The following is a 10,890-nucleotide window of genomic DNA, read 5'->3' on the forward strand; positions in this document are numbered from 1 at the left end:
ACTTCCCCCTTAGAGACTGGGCGTAAGTGACATGCCCCCTTAGAGACTGGGGGTAAGTGACATGCCCCCCTTAGAGACTGGGGGTAAGTGACATGCCTCCCCTTAGAGACTGGAGGTAAGTGACATGCCCCCCCTTAGAGACTGGGCGTAAGTGACATGCCCCCCTTAGATACTGGGGGTAAGTGACATGCCCCCCTTAGAGATTGGGGGTAAGTGACATGCCCCCTTTAGAGACTGGGGGTAAATGACATGCCCCCCCTTAGAGACTGGGGGTAAGTGACATGCCCCCCTTAGAGACTGGGCGTAAGTGACATGCCCCCCTTAGAGACTGGGGGTAATTGACATGCCCCCCCTTAGAGACTGGGCGTAAGTGACATGGCCACCCCCTTAGAGACTGGGCGTAAGTGAGATGCCCCCCTTAGAGACTGGGGGTAAGTGACATGCCCCCCCTTAGAGACTGGGCGTAAGTGACATGCCCCCCCTTAGAGACTGGGGGTAAGTGACATGCCCCCCTTAGAGACTGGGGGTAAGTGACATGCCCCCTTAGAGACTGGGGGTAAGTGACATGCCCCCTTAGAGACTGTAAGTGACATGCCCCCCTTAGAGACTGGAGGTAAGTGACATGCCCCCTTAGAGACTGGGCGTAAGTGACATGCCCCCTTAGAGACTGGGGGTAAGTGACATGCCCCCCCTTAGAGACTGGGGGTAAGTGACATGCATCCCCTTAGAGACTGGGCGTAAGTGACATGCCCCCCTTAGAGACTGGGGGTAATTGACATGCCCCCCTTAGAGACTGGGCGTAAGTGACATGCCCCCTTAGAGATTGGGCGTAAGTGACATGCCCCCTTAGAGACTGGGCGTAAGTGACATGCCCCCTTAGAGACTGGGCGTAAGTGACATGCCCCCTTAGAGACTGGGCGTAAGTGACATGCCCCCCCTTAGAGACTGGGCGTAAGTGACATGCCCCCCTTAGAGACTGGGGGTAAGTGACATGCCCCCCCTTAGAGACTGGGGGTAAGTGACATGCCCCCCTTAGAGACTGGGGGTAAGGGACATAACCCCTTAGAGACTGGGGGTAAGTGACATGCCCCCCTTAGAGACTGGGGGTAAGTGACATGGTCCCCCCTTAGAGACTGGGGGTAAGTGATATGCCCCCCTTAGAGACTGGGGGTAAGTGACATGCCCCCCTTAGAGACTGGGCGTAAGTGACATGGCCCCCCCCCTTAGAGACTGGGGTAAGTGACATAACCCCTTAGAGACTGGGCGTAAGTGACATGCCCCCCTTAGAGACTGGGCGTAAGTGACATGCCCCCCTTAGAGACTGGGCGTAAGTGACATGCCCCCCTTAGAGACTGGGGGTAAGTGACATGCCCCCCTTAGAGACTGGGCGTAAGTGACATGCCCCCCCTTAGAGACTGGGGGTAATTGACATGCCCCCCCTTAGAGACTGGGCGTAAGTGACATGGCCACCCCCCTTAGAGACTGGGCGTAAGTGACATGCCCCCTTAGAGACTGGGGGTAAGTGACATGCCCCCCCTTAGAGACTGGGCGTAAGTGACATGCCCCCCTTAGAGACTGGGGGTAAGTGACATGCCCCCCCTTAGAGACTGGGCGTAAGTGACATGCCCCCTTAGAGACTGGGCGTAAGTGACATGCCCCCCTTAGAGACTGGGCGTAAGTGACATGCCCCCCCTTAGAGACTGGGGGTAAGTGACATGCCCCCTTAGAGACTGGGGGTAAGTGACATGCCCCCCCTTAGAGACTGGGGGTAAGTGACATGCCCCCCCCTTAGAGACTGGGGGTAATTGACATTCCCCCCCTTAGAGACTGGGCGTAAGGGACATGCCCCCCCCTTAGAGACTGGGGGTAAGTGACATGCCCCCCTTAGAGACTGGGCGTAAGTGACATGCCCCCCCTTAGAGACTGGGCGTAAGTGACATGCCCCCCTTAGAGACTGGGCGTAAGTGACATGCCCCCCCTTAGAGACTGGGGGTAAGTGACATGCCCCCCTTAGAGACTGGGGGTAAGTGACATGCCCCCTTAGAGACTGGGGGTAAGTGACATGCCCCCCCTTAGAGACTGGGGGTAAGAGACATAACCCCTTAGAGACTGGGGGTAAGTGACATGCCCCCCTTAGAGACTGGGGGTAAGTGACATGGTCCCCCCTTAGAGACTGGGGGTAAGTGATATGCCCCCCTTAGAGACTGGGGGTAAGTGACATGCCCCCCTTAGAGACTGGGCGTAAGTGACATGCCCCCCTTAGAGACTGGGGTAAGTGACATAACCCCTTAGAGACTGGGGGTAAGTGACATGCCCCCTTAGAGACTGGGGGTAAGAGACATAACCCCTTAGAGACTGGGGGTAAGTGACATGCCCCCCTTAGAGACTGGGCGTAAGTGACATGCCCCCTTAGAGACTGGGCGTAAGTGACATGCCCCCTTAGAGACTGGGCGTAAGTGACATGCCCCCTTAGAGACTGGGCGTAAGTGACATGCCCCCCTTAGAGACTGGGCGTAAGTGACATGCCCCCCTTAGAGACTGGGCGTAAGTGACATGCCTCCCTTAGAGACTGGGCGTAAGTGACATAACCCCTTAGAGACTGGGGGTAAGAGACATGCCCCCCCTTAGAGACTGGGGGTAAGTGACATAACCCCTTAGAGACTGGGCGTAAGTGACATGCCCCCCTTAGAGACTGGGCGTAAGTGACATGCCCCCCTTAGAGACTGGGGGTAAGTGACATGCCCCCCTTAGAGACTAGACAAAAGTCATGATAAACTGTATCCCTGGCAGGCAGAGAAAGCGGGCTAAATTACCCGAAACAAAGATGAACCTTCTCTACATCCAAAAGATCCTGCAAGGAGCATAGGACCATGGAAAACAGAGTGTAGGGAGGAACAATCGCTATAGTCACACCACTTCTCCACAACAAAACAACTGGAAAAACAGAGAGCGTGCACATGGGGCTGGTACTCTCTTCCTCTCAGGCCAGTTGTTTCCTCTTTTTTTTATCACCGGCTATGCCCCGAAGGCTAATGCCCCGAAGGCTAATGCCCCGAAGGCTAATGCCCCGAAGGCTAATCTCACCAGCTAATGCCCTGAAGGCTAATGCCCCGAAGGCTAATGCCCCGAAGGCTAATGCCCCGAAGGCTAATGCCCCGAAGGCTAATCTCACCAGCTAATGCCCTGAAGGCTAATGCCCCGAAGGCTAATGCCCCGAAGGCTAATGCCCCGAAGGCTAATCTTACCGGCTATGCCCCGAAGGCTAATGCCCCGAAGGCTAATGCCCCGAAGGCTAATCTTACCGGCTATGCCCTGAAGGCTAATGCCCTGAAGGCTAATCTCACCGGCTATGTCCCGAAGGCTAATTTCACCGGCTATGCCCCGAAGGCTAATCTCACCGGCTATGCCCCGAAGGCTAATCTCACCGGCTATGCCCCGAAGGCTAATCTCACCGGCTATGCCCCGAAGGCTAATCTCACCGGCTATGCCCCGAAGGCTAATCTCACCGGCTATGCCCCGAAGGCTAATCTCACCGGCTATGCCCCGAAGGCTAATCTCACCGGCTATGCCCCGAAGGCTAATCTCACCGGCTATGCCCCGAAGGCTAATGTCCCGAAGGCTAATGCCCCGAAGGCTAATGCCCCGAAGGCTAATGTCCCGAAGGCTAATCTCACCGGCTATGCCCCGAATGCTAATGCCCCGAAGGCTAATGCCCCGAAGGCTAATGCCCCGAAGGCTAATGTCTCGAAGGCTAATCTCACCGGCTGTGCCCCGAAGGCTAATCTCACCGGCTACGCCCCGAAGGCTAATCTTACTGGCTACGCCCCGAAGGCTAATCTCACCGGCTATCTCCTGAAGGCTAATCTCACCGGCTATGCCCCGAAGGCTAATCTCACCGGCTATCTCCCGAAGGCTAATCTCACTAACTATGCCCCGAAGGCTAATCTCACTGGCTATCTCCCGAAGGCTAATCTCACCGTCTAGTGGATAGGAATCTTTCCCCGCAATCAGCAATCATGGAAATAGAAGCACAAGAACGTGGTAGTCCGAGTGCTAGGTTCGTCCTGGGACGTGCTAGCAGTTGCCATTGTGAGGGACAAGGCTTGCTACGGGGACCGAGCGTGTAGACGGCGTAGGATAGCTAGTTAGAAGGCCTGCGGTTAGTGGCTAGCAAATAGTAGCTTGTCTAAATTGTTTACCAAGCTAGCTATTTATGAGCCTTTCGGCTGTTATATTGAGCACCATATAACGCTAGTGTGGCGTTAGCTAGCTAGCAACTACCTCATGGTGATGGTGTGCCATTGCTAGTTCAATGCTGGCTGAAGGAAAATGACTGACCAAGTTAGCTTTCGGAAAGAGTGTTTCCGGGACTGATGGTGCCGTGAAGGCTGAGAGGTTCGGTCTAGGCAATATTTAGTTAACACAACGGATGAACATAGGTTAAACTAGATCAGAGAAGGGAGCTGGCAATGCTATTATGTTGCAGGTAGGGTATGCTAATGAAGCTATGTAGCTACCAACAGAGACCGAGAAGTAGAAAATTCCTTTTTGAATTGAAAAGTAAAGTTTTCTGGTTAGTACTCAAGTTGTCAACAAAGCAGCGTGACAGAATTATCAAACCACGTTTTCAAATTAAATCTTTCTTAGGGAAAATATATCAAGTGGTCAGTACACCCCTACACCTGCCTTCACGCCCCTTGACTTTTTCCACATTTCCACATGGATTAATCTTCAAGACGAACACTAATTTATTACGAAGAAAAATGGTTATGAGTGAACAAGCATCTTTCCAGGGTGTTGATGCAGCCTCCTGCAGCCTCTTCCAAAACCACAGGAACAGTATCCATCTGCAAAAGTGAAGTTTTGCTTTGATGTCAAATCAACTCATATTGTTTTAGAATGCTTTCCCCCTACACTAGAATACAGCATTGTAGAATGCTTTCCCCCTACACTAGAATACAGCATTGTAGAATGCTTTCCCCCTAAACTACAATACAGCATTGTAGAATGCTTTCCCCCTACACTAGAATACAGCATTGTAGAATGCTTTCCCCCTACACTAGAATACAGCATTGTAGAATGCTTTCCCCCTACACTACAATACAGCATTGTAGAATGCTTTCCCCCTACACTAGAATACAGCATTGTAGAATGCTTTCCCCCTACACTACAATACAGCATTGTAGAATGCTTTCCCCCTACACTACAATACAGCATTGTAGAATGCTTTCCCCCTACACTAGAATACAGCATTGTAGAATGCTTTCCCCCTACACTACAATACAGCATTGTAGAATGCTTTCTCCCTAAACTAGAATACAGCATTGTAGAATGCTTTCCCCCTACACTACAATACAGCATTGTAGAATGCTTTCCCCCTACACTACAATACAGCATTTTAGAATGCTTTCCCCCTACACTACAATACAGCATTTTGGAATGCTTTCCCCCTACACTAGAATACAGCATTGTAGAATGCTTTCCCCCTACACTACAATACAGCATTGTAGAATGATTTTCCCCTACACTACAATACATACAGCATTGTAGAATGCTTTCCCCCTACACTACAATACAGCATTGTAGAATGCTATCCCCCTAAACTAGAATGCAGCATTGTAGAATGCTTTCACCCTACACTACAATACAGCATTGTAGAATGCTTTTCCCCTACACTAGAATACAGCATTTTGGAATGCTTTCCCCCTACACTAGAATACAGCATTTTGGAATGCTTTCCCCCTACACTAGAATACAGCATTGTAGAATGCTTTCCCCCTACACTACAATACAGCATTTTGGAATGCTTTCCCCCTACACTAGAATACAGCATTGTAGAATGCTTTCCCCCTACACTACAATACAGCATTTTGGAATGCTTTCCCCCTACACTACAATACAGCATTGTAGAATGCTTTTCCCCTACACTACAATACATACAGCATTGTAGAATGCTTTCCCCCTACACTACAATACAGCATTGTAGAATGCTATCCCCCTAAACTAGAATGCAGCATTGTAGAATGCTTTTCCCCTACACTAGAATACAGCATTGTAGAATGCTTTTCCCCTACACTACAATACAGCATTTTAGAATGCTTTCCCCCTACACTACAATACAGCATTGTAGAATGCTTTCCCCCTACACTACAATACAGCATTGTAGAATGCTTTCCCCCTAAACTAGAATACAGCATTGTAGAATACTTTCCCCCTACACTACAATACAGCATTGTAGAATGCTTTCCCCCTACACTACAATACAGCATTGTAGAATGCTTTTACACTACAATACAGCATTGTAGAATGCTTTTCCCCTACACTACAATACAGCATTTTAGAATGCTTTCCCCCTACACTACAATACAGCATTGTAGAATGCTTCCCCCCTACACTACAATACAGCATTGTAGAATGCTTTCCCCCTAAACTAGAATACAGCATTGTAGAATGCTTTCCCCCTACACTACAATACAGCATTGTAGAATGCTTTCCCCCTACACTACAATACAGCATTGTAGAATGCTTTCCCCCTAAACTAGAATACAGCACTGTAGAATGCTTTCCCCCTAAACTAGAATACAGCATTGTAGAATGCTTTCCCCCTACACTAGAATACAGCATTGTAGAATGCTTTCCCCCTACACTACAATACAGCATTGTAGAATGCTTTTCCCCTACACTACAATACATACAGCATTGTAGAATGCTTTCCCCCTACACTACAATACAGCATTGTAGAATGCTATCCCCCTAAACTAGAATGCAGCATTGTAGAATGCTTTCACCCTACACTACAATACAGCATTGTAGAATGCTTTCCCCCTAAACTACAATACAGCATTGTAGAATGCTTTTCCCCTACACTACAATACAGCATTTTAGAATGCTTTCCCCCTACACTACAATACAGCATTTTGGAATGCTTTCCCCCTACACTAGAATACAGCATTGTAGAATGCTTTCCCCCTAAACTAGAATACAGCATTGTAGAATGCTTTCCCCCTAAACTAGAATACAGCATTGTAGAATGCTTTCCCCCTACACTACAATACAGCATTGTAGAATGCTTTTCCCCTACACTACAATACATACAGCATTGTAGAATGCTTTCCCCCTAAACTACAATACAGCATTGTAGAATGCTTTTCCCCTACACTACAATACAGCATTTTAGAATGCTTTCCCCCTACACTACACTACAACATTTTAGAATGCTTTCCCCCTACACTACAATACAGCATTGTAGAATGCTTTCCCCCTACACTACAATACAGCATTGTAGAATGCTTTCCCCCTAAACTAGAATGCAGCATTGTAGAATGCTTCCCCCCTACACTAGAATACAGCATTGTAGAATGCTTTCACCCTAAACTACAATACAGCATTGTAGAATTCTTTCCCCCTAAACTACAATACAGCATTGTAGAATGCTTTCCCCCTACACTACAATACAGCATTGTAGAATGCGTTCCCCCTAAACTAGAATACAGCATTGTAGAATGCTTTCCCCCTAAACTACAATACAGCATTGTAGAATGCTTTCCCCCTACACTACAATACAGCATTGTAGAATGCTTTCCCCCTAAACTAGAATACAGCATTGTAGAATGCTTTCCCCCTAAACTACAATACAGCATTGTAGAATGCTTTCCCCCTACACTACAATACAGCATTGTAGAATGCTTTCCCCCTAAACTACAATACAGCATTGTAGAATGCTTTCCCCCTACACTAGAATACAGCATTGTAGAATGCTTTCCCCCTAAACTAGAATACAGCATTGTAGAATGCTTTCCCCCTAAACTACAATACAGCATTGTAGAATGCTTTCCCCCTACACTACAATACAGCATTGTAGAATGCTTTTCCCCTACACTACAATACAGCATTTTAGAATGCTTTCCCCCTACACTACAATACAGCATTGTAGAATGCTTTCCCCCTAAACTAGAATACAGCATTGTAGAATGCTTTCCCCCTAAACTACAATACAGCATTGTAGAATGCTTTCCCCCTAAACTACAATACAGCATTGTAGAATGCTTTCCCCCTAAACTACAATACAGCATTGTAGAATGCTTTCCCCCTAAACTACAATACAGCATTGTAGAATGCTTTCCCCCTACACTACAATACAGCATTGTAGAATGCTTTCCCCCTAAACTACAATACAGCATTGTAGAATGCTTTCCCCCTAAACTAGAATACAGCATTGTAGAATGCTTTCCCCTAAACTACAATACAGCATTGTAGAATGCTTTCCCCTACACTACAATACAGCATTGTAGAATGCTTTCCCCTAAACTAGAATACAGCATTGTAGAATGCTTTCCCCTAAACTACAATACAGCATTGTAGAATGCTTTCCCCCTAAACTACAATACAGCATTGTAGAATGCTTTCCCCCTACACTACAATACAGCATTGTAGAATGCTTTCCCCCTAAACTACAATACAGCATTGTAGAATGCTTTCCCCCTACACTACAATACAGCATTGTAGAATGCTTTCCCCCTACACTACAATACAGCATTGTAGAATGCTTTCCCCTAAACTAGAATACAGCATTGTAGAATGCTTTCCCCTAAACTACAATACAGCATTGTAGAATGCTTTCCCCTACACTACAATACAGCATTGTAGAATGCTTTCCCCCTAAACTAGAATACAGCATTGTAGAATGCTTTCCCCCTAAACTACAATACAGCATTGTAGAATGCTTTCCCCCTAAACTACAATACAGCATTGTAGAATGCTTTCCCCCTAAACTACAATACAGCATTGTAGAATGCTTTCCCCCTAAACTACAATACAGCATTGTAGAATGCTTTCCCCCTAAACTACAATACAGCATTGTAGAATGCTTTCCCCCTACACTACAATACAGCATTGTAGAATGCTTTCCCTCTAAACTAGAATGCAGCATTGTAGAATGCTTTCCCCCTACACTACAATACAGCATTGTAGAATGCTTTCCCCCTAAACTAGAATACAGCATTTCCAAAGAAAACATACAGGTCCAAATACACTTTTCTTACTTTCCAACCGATTAGTTTTTTTTCTGTCTGGATCAGCATGTTGTGTGAAACATGCTTATATTTATAATACTGTTCCCTGAAAGTGAATTAAATGAAATCGTGTGGAATGATTAGTTAATGTGCGAGGCAGCAAAGAATTCTTGCAGAGTTGGAGATTTAGAGACTGTAAGCACTTAGAGTACACAAAATGTCAGTTCCACTCACTCTGTTTTCAACTTCCCATCAACTTCTACATCAGGAGTTGAGAAAGAAACACAGTAAGCAGTTTAACAGCACACTTCAACAAAGACCTGGTGTTTTAAGCAACTTCCATGAATTTTACCTCAAGACGGAGACTAGATTTACAAAAATAAGATTGATGGAGACAGGAGAAGAGTGACTGATCCCATGGTGGAGTCAGGAGACAGGAGAAGAGTGACTGACCCCATGGTGGAGTCATGAGACAGGAGAAGAGTGACTGACCCCATGGTGGAGACATGAGACAGGAGAAGAGTGACTGACCCCATGGTGGAGTCATGAGACAGGAGAAGAGTGACTGACCCCATGGTGGAGACAGGAGAAGAGTGACTGACCCCATGGTGGAGACATGAGAAGAGTGACTGACCGGATGGTGGAGACAAGAGAAGAGTGACTGACCCCATGGTGGAGACAGGAGAAGAGTGACTGACCCCATGGTGGAGTCATGAGACAGGAGAAGAGTGACTGACCCCATGGTGGAGACATGAGAAGAGTGACTGACCCCATGGTGGAGACATGAGACAGGAGAAGAGTGACTGACCCCATGGTGGAGTCATGAGACAGGAGAAGAGTGACTGACCCCATGGTGGAGACAGGAGAAGAGTGACTGACCCCATGGTGGAGTCAGGAGACAGGAGAAGAGTGACTGACCCCATGGTGGAGTCAGGAGACAGGAGAAGAGTGACTGACCCCATGGTGGAGTCATGAGAAGAGAGACTGACCCCATGGTGGAGACATGAGACAGGAGAAGAGTGACTGACCCCATGGTGGAGACATGAGACAGGAGAAGAGTGACTGACCCCATGGTGGAGTCAGGAGAAGAGTGACTGACCCCATGGTGGAGTCATGAGACAGGAGAAGAGTGACTGACCCCATGGTGGAGACAGGAGAAGAGTGACTGACCCCATGGTGGAGACAGGAGACAGGAGAAGAGTGACTGACCCCATGGTGGAGACAGGAGAAGAGTGACTGACCCCATGGTGGAGTCATGAGACAGGAGAAGAGTGACTGACCCCATGGTGGAGTCATGAGACAGGAGAAGAGTGACTGACCCCATGGTGGAGACAGGAGAAGAGTGACTGACCCCATGGTGGAGTCATGAGAAGAGAGACTGACCCCATGGTGGAGACAGGAGAAGAGTGACTGACCCCATGGTGGAGTCATGAGAAGAGAGACTGACCCCATGGTGGAGACATGAGACAGGAGAAGAGTGACTGACCCCATGGTGGAGTCATGAGAAGAGTGACTGACCCCATGGTGGAGACATGAGACAGGAGAAGAGTGACTGACCCCATGGTGGAGACAGGAGAAGAGTGACTGACCCCATGGTGGAGTCATGAGACAGGAGAAGAGTGACTGACCCCATGGTGGAGTCATGAGACAGGAGAAGAGTGACTGACCCCATGGTGGAGTCATGAGACAGGAGAAGAGTGACTGACCACATGGTGGAGTCAGGAGAAGAGTGACTGACCCCATGGTGGAGTCAGGAGAAGAGTGACTGACCCCATGGTGGAGACATGAGACAGGAGAAGAGTGACTGACCCCATGGTGGAGACAGGAGAAGAGTGACTGACCCCATGGTGGAGTCATGAGACAGGAGAAGAGTGACTGA

This window comes from Oncorhynchus keta, chromosome 1 (genome assembly GCF_023373465.1).
Source record: "Oncorhynchus keta strain PuntledgeMale-10-30-2019 chromosome 1, Oket_V2, whole genome shotgun sequence".
NCBI lineage: Eukaryota > Metazoa > Chordata > Actinopteri > Salmoniformes > Salmonidae > Oncorhynchus > Oncorhynchus keta.